General features: G+C 35.4%; 1 long non-coding RNA gene across 2 annotated transcripts in view; it reads right to left on the bottom strand.

Annotated features, from left to right (window-relative positions):
- LOC138703985 (uncharacterized) overlaps positions 1-16,541 on the bottom strand; it is a 196,197-nt gene that overhangs the window by 111,763 nt on the left and 67,893 nt on the right. The window contains exon 2 of one of the 2 annotated variants that reach the window (XR_011333284.1): positions 551-732. The exons of the other annotated variant lie outside the window; for it this stretch is intronic. This is a non-coding gene — a long non-coding RNA (uncharacterized lncRNA). The remainder of the gene's footprint in view (positions 1-550; positions 733-16,541) is intronic. 2 annotated transcript variants of the gene reach the window in all.

Genomic DNA, 16,541 nt, shown 5'->3' with positions numbered 1-16,541 from the left:
ACGTCAAATATCAAATTACGATTATATTTTCAATAGACTATAGGCCCTAATGTATGAACAATTTTTGGAGACTTCAATGGGAGTATAAGAGCGGAACAAATGTAATACATTATTATTATTATTATTATTATTATTATTATTATTATTATTATTATTATTATTATTATTATTATTATTATTATTATTTTGAAATAGCATTTAAGATTACATAGATAGTTAAAAATTAAGCTAACGTGACTGATTTGTATTTAATTCAATGTAGCTCATAAGTAGCCTACCTATATTAGTTTCAGTTACTTCTATCAAACATTAAAACGGATTTTTAGTGTCTTATTCTGTCGACGAGGAACAATAACAGTATCTTTTACGGTTGACTGATCGACATGATGTAAGTGCTAACACTGACTCAGAATGGACACGTTCTAGACCAGACGCCAGATAATTTTTGTGTGACACATTAACCGCATAATACTATTATGTCGTGTATAAAAGCAGGAACGTGCCTCCATAATGAATGTAATGTGTATATCTTATTGTATCCACAACTTACATAATATAGAAGTGAAACTTCCAAAATTGAAGATGACTTTTTTACTGCTTAATAATAGAAGAATTAGAATTTAGTTCATAGCATTTCCACCTAGGTGGCAGAAGGTATTGGAGAAGGAGGAATGGACGAGTTTGTGTTTTGTTTGTGGGCGGGAACAATTGTGCAGTCAAGTCCACGCCTTCCTGAAACAGAAATGGAGAAACATGAATACCACAAGAGAAAAGAAGAAAGACGATAACTAAAAAAAGAATAGACATACGTGAAGTTTTTTGGTAATGGCGGTTAGAGTGGGGGTGGTAAGGGGAAGAGAGGAATGATTAGTGTTCATGATGGCGCCACATGAGAAGAAAAATAAAAGAAACTCGTGTTTCAAACAGATACACAACGAAGGAGAGATGATAAACGCATATAGAAGGCTGTGGGATCCAAGAAGCATGACTTCCACAGTACGAACCTCAGGAAAGGAAAAAAGTGTATTCAACTTCTTCACGATTGAAGGGGTCGGTAAAGTTGACAAGGCTGAGTCATCCAATTCAATTTGTTCCAAGTCTTTGTAATTCACAATGAATCATTGTCCAGAAGAGGAAATAGTGCAAGCAACGTTTAAATCTATTACGACAGAAAACACGAGATTTAAATACATAGGGCACAGGACATAAAACAAACATGAAACAGCATTAGTAAATGAAGAAATATATAGGCTAAACTAATGAGATATTTAGTTGTTGAAATTTTTGTCATTGCAAAACCACGAAGACCTGTTTTTGTGCAACTTTTGGATTTATTTATTTGTTTATTTATTTATTTATTTATTCAATAATTAATTATTCAATAATTAATTAATTCATTCATTCATTCATTCATTTTATTACAACAAAATATAACTAAAGAGAAACACACGCCCTGGTTCAGTCATAGATATCAGGAACAGAAACCCAATATCTGCAAAGTGCTGAGTAAGTTATTTGTTGCAGATTAAGCGTTTATACGTCTAGTCACTTTTTCCTGCCACTTCTTGTCTCACTGAGGTTCTTATCGCATACAGTAACTAATTCTGAATATCATTATATTGCCAAATAAATTATCTTCATTAAATAGAAACACATTTTTGTTAATTGTTACCAGGAAATGAAATCTTAAAATTTTTCGTTAGATTATAGCACACATTTATAGGCTATACGATATAGTTTAATCGTTTCTGTATTTTACTCAGAATACTAGAGAAGATACATGTGGGTGAAAAAATAATAATTTATTAAGATATTACCTCTGAATGAGGTTCTGGCTGATATGTAGGCCTACATCTATTATCAGGCAGTAGCCTACATCTCACTTGATGATAGGCCTATGTGTCAGAGAAAGAACAGTTGTTTGTATACATCTGAAGTCAGATTAGTGGAATATGTAGCTAATCGGCGATGTATGCAATGAAGGGGGAAAGAAACTGATCACCCTACCGCATTATCTCCTGGTCTAGTTGTCTCATAAGTGGCGTCATGTTGGTATCACTTGTGAGGTTCAGACCTGTCTTAAGACAGTTGACTAAACAACAACTATATAGGCCTAATAATAATAATAATAATAATAATAATAATAATAATAGGCCTAATTCATTCATTTAGTGCTCTGCCCAAGAGCAGGTCATTCACTGCAAACCCAGCTATCTCCAATCTTTCCTATTTTCTGCCTTACTTTTTGTTTCCTCATAGGATGCATAATAATTTTTTTTTAATTATGGTTTATTTAACGACGCTTGCAACTGGAGAGGTTATATCGGCATCGCCAGTGTGCCATTATTTTGTCCCGTAGAATTTCTTTTACATAGCAGTAAATCTACTTACATGAACATGTAGCATTTAAAGACACTTAAATGCCATCGACCTAGGCCGGGATCGAACCCGTAACCTCGAGCATAGAAGGCCAGCGCTATACCAACTACGCTACCGAGGCCGACGGATCAATAATAATGATGATGATAATAATAATAATAATAATAATAATAATAATAATAATAATTAATAATAATACCAGGTTCTTAATAAATGTAGGCCTATTAAGTAGCCTATATTAAAATACAATAAAATAGAGAATAGGCAACATGGTAAAGTTAACACTATAAGAGGAAGACAGGTCTACATAACATACGAGATGAGAACAAAGATACACAAAATTATAGGCCCTATCATTAACATAGGCTACTTCAGTAGACCTAAACATAACATAGCGAATGAAATAAAGATACGATATAGCCTAGGCCTACATGTTAGGCCTAATTGGTACAAATTTTAAAATTTATGTTATGAAATATTTATAGGCCCTACATTGATTGTTAAGAATAATATAAAAATTAATTATAATAGTTACCGATTATTATTATTATTATTACTATTATTATTATTATTATTATTATTGTTATCTTTATTATTATTATTATTATTATTATTATTATTATTATTATTGTTATCGTTATTATTATCGTCGTCATAATCTAGTCTCAAGTTCTCACTTCCCCTTCGAGTATCAAAAACCAACAACTAACGCATAGCGTAGTCACTCACTCTGACGATATAGAAGAATCACAAGATAAGAGAAATATAAATAGGGTGCATAAATTTCTATGAAAGAGAGACCACTAAATACATGTTACAGTGTTAATAACTTTAAGTAGGCCTGTAATACGTTTTGTATTACATCTCTCTTATATTTTCCTGCAAAATTTCTTATCTGCGAGTACACAATAACGTTAGTTCTGTAATGTATGTTTTAAAACACTTTAAATTTGGTAGTACCGTTATTTGATTTCTCTGTTGTAATACTGTATATTTATAGTTTATTTATAATTTATTCTTACATATTCACTTATTAATTTATATAGACCTATAAGTAGTCTATAGGCCTATTTACGTTTCCTTTAATGTGTTGATATAATATAGCCTACATTTATTAAAGTGTTCATCAATTAAGCTTATTCAAATTATTTATTTAGTTATTTCTTTATTGATGTGAATATATAAATCCAAAAGATACATGCCGACTTTCCCGATGCAAAATGATACTTTTCTTCTTAGCATAAGAACTATGTAGCCCATGTGTCTCTTGTTTGAATTTTAATATTCTTAAATTGTAACCTTATACCATCCATATCAACCATTTAACGTGGAGTCTGAGTCATAGTAATCAGTCGTGTACCTTTTAAACTTGGAAAAATTATATTTTGTACCCTTAGTAACCTGGTCTTTAAAAATATATAAATAAGTTAAGACCACAGAATTTTGGATCTCGTCCAAGATTAAAAACAGTTTCAGATTCTGTCATTAATTTCCTAGTTACATCTGACTTATTACTAGGAACAGAACACATTCCATGCTCTGTCTTATAATGATAGTCATTATCCATTATTTTGTACTAAATATAACAAAAATATATTTAGGTAAAATAAGGTCGTTTATATTAAACTATTTTTTTTGCAGCTGTAGGCTTTCAGAAAGAATTATTGTAGTTCTACCAAAATAAGCCTACCGATTATTTTAAAAACAATTCAGAATATAGTCATCTTAATTACATAGACGTTATGTTAAGCAAAATCCCGATTAAATTGCCTGCATAATATGAAGGTTAATATGGTACACTTTCCGAAGGTTTTTACTCTTTCATGAGTTTATTTAGCAATGCTTTAGATGATAAGAATGAATTAAAATACATTAAACTGCTATCATGTAAAGTGCGCATATTTACTCATATTATATTCTACAAATTCTGTCAGTCTGTCCACATGTCTGTTCATGTGTCTGTCTACCGATCTGTCTGTCCGCCCGCCGGTCCGTTGTCTATCTGCTTTTACTGTAGACATAACTTATGTAGACTATGTATGTATGTATGTGTGTCTCTGTCTGTTTATCTGTATATTATAGGTATGTCTGTCCATGTCTTATCTGGCCGTCTCTGTCTCTGTGTATCTCTCTCTAAGTAAAACACCTGCACGTGACAGAGTTTCTGATCTCTGTACATTTAACTCTGGGTAAATTTATTAAGCCCAATAATGGGCTTCTGGTGTAAATTGCAGTTAAGGTATGAAGCGTATAAAGCCCATAAAGTGTAGCCTACAAATCCTGCAATTTGTCGTATGGACTTTGCGCACTACGTAACTTCGGTAGCCCAGAGAACTTCCTTGAAGAAAACAAACAAACTGCAGCGCCATCATTTCAAGATAATTCCTCGTGATTATCATTTAGCGCACTGAGTGAATACGTAATGGACATAATTACGGTCATTATCCTGCTACTTGCGTTACGTAACTTATTAATGCAGGGCTGTGCCCACGTGAGTGCCTGTTCCAGTTACACGATTTTTGGAGTGCTGAATAAATTTCATCAGTAGGCATAGACTAAATGGAATTGAGACACCTACCATGTGGCAAGAGCACTGATGCACCTACTGCACCGTGAGGCAGATTTCCAAGTCAAAAATCTGGATTAAAATTTCGATGAACACGTAGAAGTTCGAGTGGATGAAACGATGTTTCGATTAGGTTTTTGAAGGCATACTTATTATTCTTTCTTATTTTTCTTCTTCTTTGCTTTTCTCCTCTCTTCTTTCCTTTATTTATTTCTTTTTTCCCTCCATTTTTCTTATTTTGTTCCTATTTCGTCGCTTTTTTTTTTTTTTGCTTTTAAATTCTTCTTTTCTTCATTTATTTTACCCATACTTTCCTAATTTAGTTTTCTTTCTTTCTTCCCCTGTTTATTTAGTTCATATTCTCCCCTTGTTTCCTTTCATTTCAAATTTCTTTATTACTGTCGTTCTTTACTCATTTTTTGTCTGTTTTTTCCCATGCGTACTTGTTTTTTTTTTTCCTCCTTTTATGTTTTCACTCCTGGTTCTTTTCCCTTTTCATTATTTTTTTTTATTTTTGTCTTTCCTTCTTCTGGTTTTCTTTGTCGTTTCATAGCTTTGTTTCTTTCTCTCTCTCATTTTTTGCCACTTTATTTCTTCCTTTCTTATACCAATTGCGATATACATCTTTCTTTTTTCACATTTTTCTTCTGTTTTGTCATATTTCTTTCCTTATTTAAGCTATTTCATTTCTCTCTTTTCGCTTATGGCGTTCAATATTGCTACTTCGTCTATATGACATTTCTTTTCCCTTTCATAATATCAGTATTTTTATCACATCAATCATATTCATTATCACTTCACGAACTGTGTCATTATTCCGATCTGGCCTCAACACATAACATTTAATTCTATGTCATTACCGATCATCTCCTGCACCTTCACTCAGTGGTTGGGTATTCTGCACAGCGTATTTTCATGTTCATTTACAAGAACTTGTCAGCCACATGACAGGAACAAAAGCAAATGAAAATTATTGCATAAATATTTCCCGATGATACTAAATACCCTATTATTGATATTTTGTTGGTGTATTTTTTTAGCTGATTATTTAACGACGCTGTATCAACTACTAGGTTATTTAGCGTCGATGAGATTGTTGATAGCGAGATGATATTTGGCGAGATGAGGCCGAGGATTCGCCATAGATTGCCTTCATTCATATTACGGTTGGGGAAAACCTCGAAAAAAACCCAACCAGGTAATCACCCCAAGCGGGGATCGAACCCGCGACCGAACGCAACTTCAGACCGGCAGGCAAGCGCCTTAACCGACCGAGCCTTGTTGATGTATGAATGTTCTTATACATGCCTATGTCTGTTTTATTTGTGGCGGGTTGTGAGAGGGTTTTTAAAAGTGTTTCATTTTCTTCTGTATCCTTATCTCACCATTTCTCCATTATTGTCGTTTAGCAAGAAGATAGGAATTCAGAGACTCGGTTAATTCTTCGAGATTGTGGAAGCAGAGGCTGTGATCTTATTAAAGTAGGCCTACTTGAGACAAGTAAAATTTCTAAACTTCATATTGACTCATTGATTAAATAGAGGTCAGATTTCGATTCCGAGTAGATCTTGCAATAACAATGGTAGACAGAGTGATTGTGTGGCAGGATTCAGGCCTATTTCAGTATTTTGATTTTCACTATTATTCTCATTTAACTGTACCTTCATTTTCGCTGTATCCTTTTCTTATTGTCTCTGGATATTTAAGAGAGTAAGTAGGATTTTTTGCAGTTCATTTTGAGTAAGTTTTTCCGATAAGTCTGAAATACAATAAATAGATTTAATGTTCTTCCGTCAATGACTTAACATGCTATATATAAGGTATAAAACTTTTATACTGCAGTAGTGGCAAAAAAAACCGGACCGACCCTTGTAGCAGATTGCAGAGCCTTGTTCACTCCAGAGCACGATAGACTGGTAACTAAGAATTTCATGGTTCGAATCCTGTCTGGAAAGGAAACTTTTTTTTTTTTGTTCCTCATTCAAATTTATTCCCAATACGTTTCGTTTGCTGGTAAAATTCATGTTCTGGGAATAGTAAGTTAATTAAGTAGTAAAATATCGCTGCAATCGAAAAGTATTGGGTAAAAATTAGAATAAGGAACACAAAAAAGTTTCCTTCCCAGTCAGGATTCGAACCACGAAAGTCTTAGTTACCAGTCTTACCGTGATCTGGAGTGAACAAGACTCTGAAATCAGCTACAAGGTTCGGTCCGGTTTTTTGCCACTAATGTTCATATTTGATTGTTGCTATTAACGTTTTCGTCGCTTTTACTTGCGACATCATCAGATACCATATTATCTTTTTTACATTCATAATATAGTAACCTCTGTTTTTGTGTACCATTGATATCAATAAAGTTAAAAGCTTAAAATAAATATACAAAGATTAATATAAAATTACAAGTCTTCATCATTTAAATTAAATTAAAAATTCTTGTTAATAATATCATGTTGTTATATTAAAATATGAAGACTTGTTTACAATTCATCTTTGACTATTGTTTCATGTGAAATTTATTGCGAGTGTATGGATGTATGTGAGCCTAATATTATAACATTGATAAACTTATATCGACTCATTTGTATTAAATTTATATTGAAATTAATAGTTGTAATTCGGCGTTGATGCGTTTGTTGAAGAAGACATTTGAATCCTATAGATTCAAAATCCCCTATACCCACTTTCACAAATTAAAGGATTTTGACAGTAACTGGTGGCAAATAGAGAAAATTTTCAACCTAACAGTGACCTTTAATAAACCTTTTGCTTTAAATTCAGTGACTCTTTCAATTCAAACTATATAAATCATTAGAATTCATTCTTAGCAAGCAGTATGTGGGCATAACTCAATTATGAACAAAATGGTCTTTAGGGTGTTTTGAGTCTAGAGGATTCATTTACTATTAATAATAATAGTAACACATCATATGTTTTCTGTTAGGTATAGACGTAATCTTCTGTGTTGGAATTAGTAGCATAAAATTGGATATTAGCAATGTGTTCGAAACTTAATTGACTTCAATCTTCAATCTAGAAGGGGTGTTGTGTGACATTGTAAGTAGGAGTTAGGAGTTTTTGTACCTGTCCCTTAGGCATACAGGAGACGGGATAAAGAACGAAATAGAATTTCCATGCTTTCTTGACTTCAGCATAAGAAGGTAGTGATGTATTGAGCATCATGATTCGATCATCCGTCACTTCCGACGAAGATCTTTACTCAAATAAATTTATAGAAAGCTGAGTGGACTATAAGCTGAGAAGAATAACCGAGCTTGCACCTGGATTTGAATCTGGATCCTCAGATCGCCTACGTCAATATACCAACAGAGACATCTTAGTTTGGGATGAAGTTAAAAAGAATTTTATACTGATTTCAACGTCTCATTAACTGTGAATGGCGCATATAGTCAAAAAGTATCGTCAAATTACAAATACCTTTTAAACCGTACCTGCACAAACAACGCTCAACGAGCGCGAGCGCTCCTTCGGAGCGGAAGAGCTGTGTTTACCGCTCGCCGAAGCGGAGAGGAAGATAGGTCAGAATGACTAGACTTGCTAGAGGTAGAGGAGAGGGAAACGACCACTCAGTTATCTAGTGGAGTGCAGTGTGTAGGCCTATTCTCAGTAACTGTTTCACGTTGCTTACCTACTGCTACAGTCCTACAGTATGGAGGAATCTAAAAGACGGAACATGACATTTAACATTTAACGATTTACAGCTCGAACTTATTGATCTTCAATGTGACCTAAGGGCTAAAGATCGTTGGAATAATACTACTAGCCTGGTTGAGTTTTAAAAGACTAAACATTAGCAATAATATCCACGACTACACTGGCTGGCTGTGAAAATGATTGCTATGTTTGGCTCAACATTTATATTTGTGAGCAACTGTTTTCTATAATCAACTTTAATAAAGGTAGACATCGAACATCTGTAACTGATGTTTCATTACGTTCAGTAGGCTACTGTTCCTTTCAGCTGCCAACAGCATAAAACTTCGTTTTGATGTACTGATAAATAAAAATATAACAAAATGATATTTTACATTTAAGTAGCTATAGAATTTATATTATTTCTGTAAAATAAATATTTCTTTATTACTTAATAATAGTCCAAGATAGTTTTGCAAACACTGAACGAGAATTCCTTTCATAAATACTCTTACTAGTACTGTATTTCCTTTTGTGTATATATTGTACGAGATCACCCCTTCTTCCAGTACACCCTTATACAGAGCGCAGCTAATATCTGCATTCCGCTCATGAGCTGTGAGCCGGGTCGGAGAGCGCAAACCTTGTGCAGGCCTGTTTTAAACAGAGGCAATATATAAACTTTGGACACCCCTGTTCTGCTTTATCTGTTCCTATAAAAACTTGACGAATGTTTGCGTGAGGCAGAGATACAGTCTAACCCAGGTACCTCGTAGTCCTTTACCCCCCCTCCCCTACTCCCGATCTCCGGCGCGAAACTTCCCCCAAACTCAGAACCGTTCTTCAAAGAATCACCCCCCCCCCCTTTTTTCCCATATAAATTTAATCTGTCAATCCTAGAGAAAAGTAACAATAATGTAATGTGTTTTATCGCTGATAAACTGCAGACGGGTATATATTTTAGTATTACACATATCAGAAAAGTCGGAGGCAGAGGAAATCTTAGTACTGATAGGTAATAATTAGTAATACAGTAAAAAAGGGACTCTTTTTCGAAAGGTTCATTTTTTATGTATGGGAGAGAAAGAAAGAGTTTTAAACTTGTCAGCTTCGGGGTGAAATGTACCTTAAGGTGTTTTATATTTTTTAAGAAAACGGAGTGGTGAATGTAATGCATTCAAGACGATGTTCCAAATTTTGCGTGCGTTACAACAGGAGGGAGGGGGTAACACAACGAACCGAAACTTATTCTTTGAGATGCTCTTTCCCTAGCGGCAACTTCGTGACTAGATATTTTCGACAGGTTTTCTCTTTTTACTGAGTTTTTCTGTGGTTTTCAAAAGAGATGTGCGTTCCGTTGCATATTAAAGTGGATGCAAAGTCCATTGAATATCAATGTGGGAATTCAAGTGTTGTGATCATGCGAGTATGTATCAGAGGTGGGCGGATTCTCAAGAAATCCTTTTCGTGTTAGGGCACTAGTTGTTACGTAGCAGAGTCACAGACAGGACAGACAAACAGAAGGGTTTTTCTAAACAGGAGTTTATGATCATTACATTTCTACCCAGTAAATATTTTAACTAGCTTTCATTTGTTGTTATACAAATCTATGTAGCGTATATTTGAAATATGAATATTCTGCAAGTAATTTTTTGGAATTGAAATATCGAAATGAAAACAAATGTAATTATAATCATCATTATTATCATCATATACTTAGAAGGAATGCGTCACTCAGAGATAGCGGAGTTCTTCTTCAAATTGGATATTTAACGACGGTCAAATAACTGCGAAGATATCTAGCATTTCTGGAATATTGATGACAGCAAGATGGTAATTTGACGATGTGGGTCAGAGGATAGTCCTCGGATAAAATCCAGCCGGCAATCTCCTCAAACGGGATTCGAACCCAACTTATTACCTACAGACTACGTTCGTAGCCTAACGTAGTTAGCATGGTATGAAGCCATTGCTCAAGAAAGTAGGCCTAGAGGACAAAAGCAAAACATACCTTTCTAGGGTAAGATGATGATGATGATGATGATTATTATTATTATTACTATTATTATTGTCACTATTATTATTATCATTATTATTATTATTATTATTATTATTATTATTATTATTATTAACTCTTCGTTCAATATTGTTTATATTATTTTTATTTTAACCTTATTGTTATTTTCATTTTTATTTATATGCATCCAATGATTAACATTACAATTTAATTTACTTATTTTAATTTTTAATATTATTATTGCAATCAAAATTTAATTCTGTTTATTCTGTATTATTATTATTATTATTATTATTATTATTATTATTATTATTATTATTATTATTATTGTATCTTTAACCAAAAAGATTTACTCATATTCATTGTATAACCGCGGATGCTGGCACAAATTTTACCAATAATAAATCAAAATTACCAAATCAAATTCCCATAAATTTACAAAATTTATTACTGCGAACCTCATTAAATAAATTCTGAAACAAAAATTGGATCTAAACAAAAAAAATAAAGACTAAATAAAAAAAAAAAAGTAAAACCCGAATTTCACTTGTGCTGGGCTATCATTGGCACATGGCTGTTGACCAGCACATTCATATTATAATAAATAATAATAATAATAATAATAATAATAATAATAATAATAATAATAATTATTATTATTATTATTATTATTATTATTATTATTTCCTGCCTTCTCACTCTTTTTCTATTCTTTATTCTCAGTAATTGTAATCATCCTTTGAAAAGGTGGAAAAATTCAAATACCTGGGAGCAACAGTAACAAATATAAATGATACTCGGGAGGAAATTAGACGCAGAATAAATATGGGAAATGCCTGTTATTGTTCGGTTGAGAAGCTTTTATCATCCAGTCTGCTGTCAAAAAATCTGAAAGTTAGAATTTATAAAACAGTTATATTACCGGTTGTTCTTTATGGTTGTGAAACTTGGACTCTCACTTTGAGAGAGGAACATAGGTTAAGGGTGTTTGAGAATAAGATGCTTAGGAAAATATTTGGGGCTAAGAGGGATGAAGTTACAGGAGAATGGAGAAAGTTACACAACATAGAACTGCACGCATTGTATTCTTCACCTGACATAATTAGGAACATTAAATCCAGACGTTTGAGATGGGCAGGGCATGTAGCACGTATGGGCGAATCCAGAAATGCATAAGTTATAGAGTGTTAATTGGGAGTCCGGAGGGAAAAAGACCTTTAGGGAGGCCGAGACGTAGATGGGAAGATAATATTAAAATGGATTTGATGGAGGTGGGATATGATGATAGAGACTGGATTAATCATGCTCAGGGTAGGGACCAATGGCGGGCTTATGTGAGGGCGGCAATGAACCTCCGGGTTTCTTAAAAGTCAGTAAGTAAAGTGAAAGTACTATTATTATTATTATTATTATTATTATTATTATTATTATTATTATTATTATTATTATTATTTCCTTCCTTCTCACTCTTTTTCTATTCTTTATTCTCAGTAATTGTAATCTTATATTGTTCTTCATTTCTTACTTTCCGTTATTGTTAAGTATTTGAATTTGTTTACCATTCTTCCTTTTCAAACATTTCACGCCGTTCTCAATATTACCACAGTCTAGTATATACAGTACAGTCACGAAGCTCAATACGTAGTAAATATGCATCCATAGATAGTTGCTAACCAATAGGATCGCTAATATCGCCTCATTAGAGACAATGCGAAATAGTACCTGCACAGTCTATTGTTCCTAGCACCCTCACAACACAAGCTTCGTGACTGTATATACTAGACTGTGATATTACTGCTTTTGTAACTCTCTTCATTTTATCCCTTCCATTTTCATTAGTCTTGCATTCATTTTGCTCTCCATTCATCTCTTGTTTCCCCTTCTTGTCCTCCTCCATCCATTCCGCTTCTCGTCTTTTCACTGCACTTCGTCATGTGTCATTCTCCTTTTCGTATTTCTTCTCATCGCAATTCATTTTACTTATCTTTTCCTAGGTAGTGGCCTACTTTTCCCAAATTAATACTCTCCCAACTTGTTGAGATGGAGAAGCTCAAGTGATAAAATATTTTAACAATAATTTTTCCAAGTAAACTCAGAAATCCCATGCCATTTTTAAGCACAAAAAAGGAACCCTGTTCATGACTCAGAGATTCAAAGGCCAACTCACCAATTAATTCCCTACCTCACCAAATTTCCCGGTTTGCAAAACTATACTTCTGCAGATAAACATTCCTATTGAGATCTCGGTAATGAAGAGAGAAGATACTGTCGAAATAAGAAGATTGATCATGGATAGGCCTAAGAGTCCTGAGAGATCAGATAACTTTCGATTGACGTGTTCAAAGTTTGGAATATTGAAAGAATGACCTGAGGCGATTTTAATGTCGCAGAGTTAACTTACTCTTCAATGAGTTTGATGAGGATGCAATACCAACTCGTCCGACGGCCATCTTAGCAATCCCGTTGCGAGCTTTATAACTCATAAAGATAATCGCAATACTGGCCACCTGCACACTGCTACTGGATTCAACAATAAACTTTTCTTTGCACTCTAGAAACGATCACGATTCCATTACGGTTTAGTGTTCAATTACTTCGCGTTATTCCCTTTCCTTAAATATGCATAAGAGTTCTTATTGTTTTTTCTACTCTATAAATTTAATGGTACACCAATAAAATAAATAAATAAATAAATAAGTAAATAAATAAATAAATAATATATATACATATATATATATATATATATATATATATATATATATACACACACACACATACACACACACGCGTAGGAAATTCTTGTACCTTTAACAGAGTTTCAAGTGATCAGGTGGTCACATAGGCTGTTTCGAGTTCTTTCTTTATGTCATTAGTCGTACATAAACATGGTCGGAGACTAGAAATGTGAGGCCATCACAGCTCTTCTATCTGTCTGTCTGTCTGTCTGTCCGTCCGACCGTCCGTCCGTTCGTCCGTATGGTCCGTATGTCTGTCTGCCTGTCTCTCTCTGTCTGTCCGTCTCTCTCTCTCTGCCTATCCGTCCGTCTCTGTCTTTCTGTCCGTCTGTCTCTCGGCCTGTCCGTCCGTTTGTCTGTCTCTCTCTGCCTGTCCGTCCGTCTGTCTCTATCTCTCTGCCTATCCGTCCGTTTTGTCTGTCTCTCTGCCTATCCGTCTGTTTCTCTGTCTCTCTCTGCTGTCCATCCGTTTCTCTCTGTCTCCGTCCGTTTGTCTATCTCTCTCTGCCTGTCCGTCCGTCTGCCTCTATCTCTCTGCCTATCCGTCCAATTCTCTGTCTCTCTGCTGTCCATCCGATTCTCTCTGCCTGTACGTCCGTCTACGTCTGTCTCTCTGCCTATCCGTCTGTTTCTCTGTCTCTCTCTGCTGTCCATCCGTTTCTCTCTGTCTTCGTCCGTTTGTCCGTCTCTCTCTGCCTGTCCGTCCGTCTGCCTCTATCTCTCTGCCTGTCCATCCGTCTGTCTCTATCTCTCTGCCTGTCCGTCCGTCTGCCTCTATCTCTCTGCCTATCCGTCCATTTCTCTGTCTCTCTGCTGTCCATCCGTTTCTCTCTGCCTGTCCGTCCGTCTGTCTGTCTCTGTCTCTCTACCTATCCGTCCGTCTCTGTCTTTCTGTCCGTCTGTCTCTCGGTCTGTCCGTCCGTTTTGTTTGTCTCTCTCTGCCTGTCCGTCCGTCTGTCTCTATCTCTCTGCCTATCCGTCCGTCTACGTCTGTCTCTCTGCCTATCCGTCTGTTTCTCCGTCTCTCTCTGCTGTCCATCCGTTTCTCTCTGTCTCCGTCCGTTTGTCTGTCTCTCTCTGCCCGTCCGTCCGTCTGTCTCTATCTCTCTGCCTGTCCGTCCGTCTGCCTCTATCTCTCTGCCTGTCCATCCGTCTGTCTCTATCTCTCTGCCTGTCCGTCCGTCTGCCTCTATCTCTCTGCTGTCCATCCGTTTCTCTCTGCCTGTCCGTCCGTCTGTCTCTATCTCTCTGCCTGTCCGTCCGTCTGTCTCTCTCTCTCTCTGCTGTCCATCCGTTTCTCTCTGTCTCCGTCCGTCTGTCTCCCTTTGTCTGTCCGTAAGTCTGTCTCTCTTTGCCTATCCGTCCGTCTGTCTCTGTCTTTCTGTCCGTCTGTCTCTCGGTCTGTCCGTCCGTCTGTCGCTGTCTCTCTGCCTGTCCGTCCGCTTGTCTGTCTCTCTCAGCCTGTCTGCCTCTCTGTGAAGCTTCAGAAACAGTTTAAGTACGGTTGGCAATGATACGACCTTTAATATGCATTGTTTTTATGTTCTATAATATACCTAAGCTACATTAACGTAGAAAGAAATGCACGCTTTATTCCAACCTACATATTTTCACTCATGTAATCGATATGAAGTACATGTACAAGTGAACGACCAGAGCCTGATAATGAACAATGAGGTCTAACTTTCACAGGTCTTTGATCAGACTTTAGAGAGAGACAGAGCGACAAACAGAAAGAGACGACAGAAAGGGGAAAACATAGAGCCGATAACAGGAAAGAAAAAGTTACTGTTCGTTGTATTTTACATACGGGTTACCACTGATGTCGGAATATCTGTTAACTGAAAGCAAAATAATAAATAGCTGTAGTAAATATTTAGGTATATACAGGGTGTAAAGGGTATAAGTCACAGTCGTCGGGGACGGTATACAGAATCAAAAAATGTCCATACAACATAGGATCAAAATTTGATAGTGTTCCCAAAAAAAAAATATTTCTTCTCTTATTTTATTCGCGTTATACTGCTCACATCGTTAGTAAAATTACGAAAACAATTACATCAGTATGTATATCTAGCAAAGAGTTAATATTAGTTTAAATAAATTATTGTGTATTCTATTACGTTTTCGTGAAATTAAATAATAATGCATGCTTAAATTTGTTAATGTTCTGGCGTGAGAGACGTGGCAACGTTCAGCAGGCAGTACTCTGCACAGATGTAAGTACGAGTCAGCCGAGTTCAAGCTCCCTGTCCATAGGTATAGCCTACTGCCGAGCGGATGACAGTTCAATACAGGATATTCAATAAACAACTTACAATATCATTTACAGTTTTGGAATATCATGTGTTATTAATTTATGGAGAAAGTCGTCGTAATTGAAGTTAGACAAGAAGGATGTACCGTCAAAGTTTTCCTTAAAGAAGGTTACCTAATCGGCGAACTTTTGTAGCAGTTTCTCAACGATTTTTAGAAACTAGGAGTCTCTTATCCTGTTTCGAAAATCACATAACCAGAAATTTCTTTAGAAATGATATTGCTTTACCGAAGCGGGAGAGATTAAAATTTTGTATTAGAAAAATGTTCGTGTGATTTTGTGCACAAAACCATTAGTGTTTATTTTTTAGACATAGGCCCTACAATAAAAAATGGAGCAATATTGTTACATAAAATGTAAATTTACCATAATGTTCTACTAATGAGATTGAAAGTTTGTATTTGCTGCTCGTTTTATGTAAACAGTATTATCATGGTCCGCTCGTGCATTAGAACAGAGCATCTGTACCCGCTTGAGCTGTACTGTGTACTTATAAACCCACTGCTCCCTATCCAACAAAACGTCTAATATTGTAAACTTGAATAATATGTTAAATATTACTATTAGAAAAAAAAATTGTAAGGACATTTTTTCTTCCTTATGGCATGAATAATCATCAGTTAAAATAGTCAACACCTGTGGAGTAACGGTTAGAGCGTCTAGCCCTGAAACCAGGTGGCCCGGGTTCGATTCCCGCTCGGAACAAGTTACCTGGTTGAAGTTTTTTTCTGGAGTTTTCCCTCAACCCAATATGAGTAAATGCTGGGTAATTTTCGGTGTTGGACCCTAGACTCATTTCACCGGCATTATCACCTTCATCTCGTTCAGACGCTAAATAACCTGAGATGTTGATAAAGCGTCGTAAAACAACCT

Source organism: Periplaneta americana, chromosome 1 (genome assembly GCF_040183065.1).
Source record: "Periplaneta americana isolate PAMFEO1 chromosome 1, P.americana_PAMFEO1_priV1, whole genome shotgun sequence".
Classification (NCBI taxonomy): domain Eukaryota; kingdom Metazoa; phylum Arthropoda; class Insecta; order Blattodea; family Blattidae; genus Periplaneta; species Periplaneta americana.
Note: the sequence above shows the minus strand (reverse complement) of the source record. Positions and strands in the feature narration are given on the sequence as shown.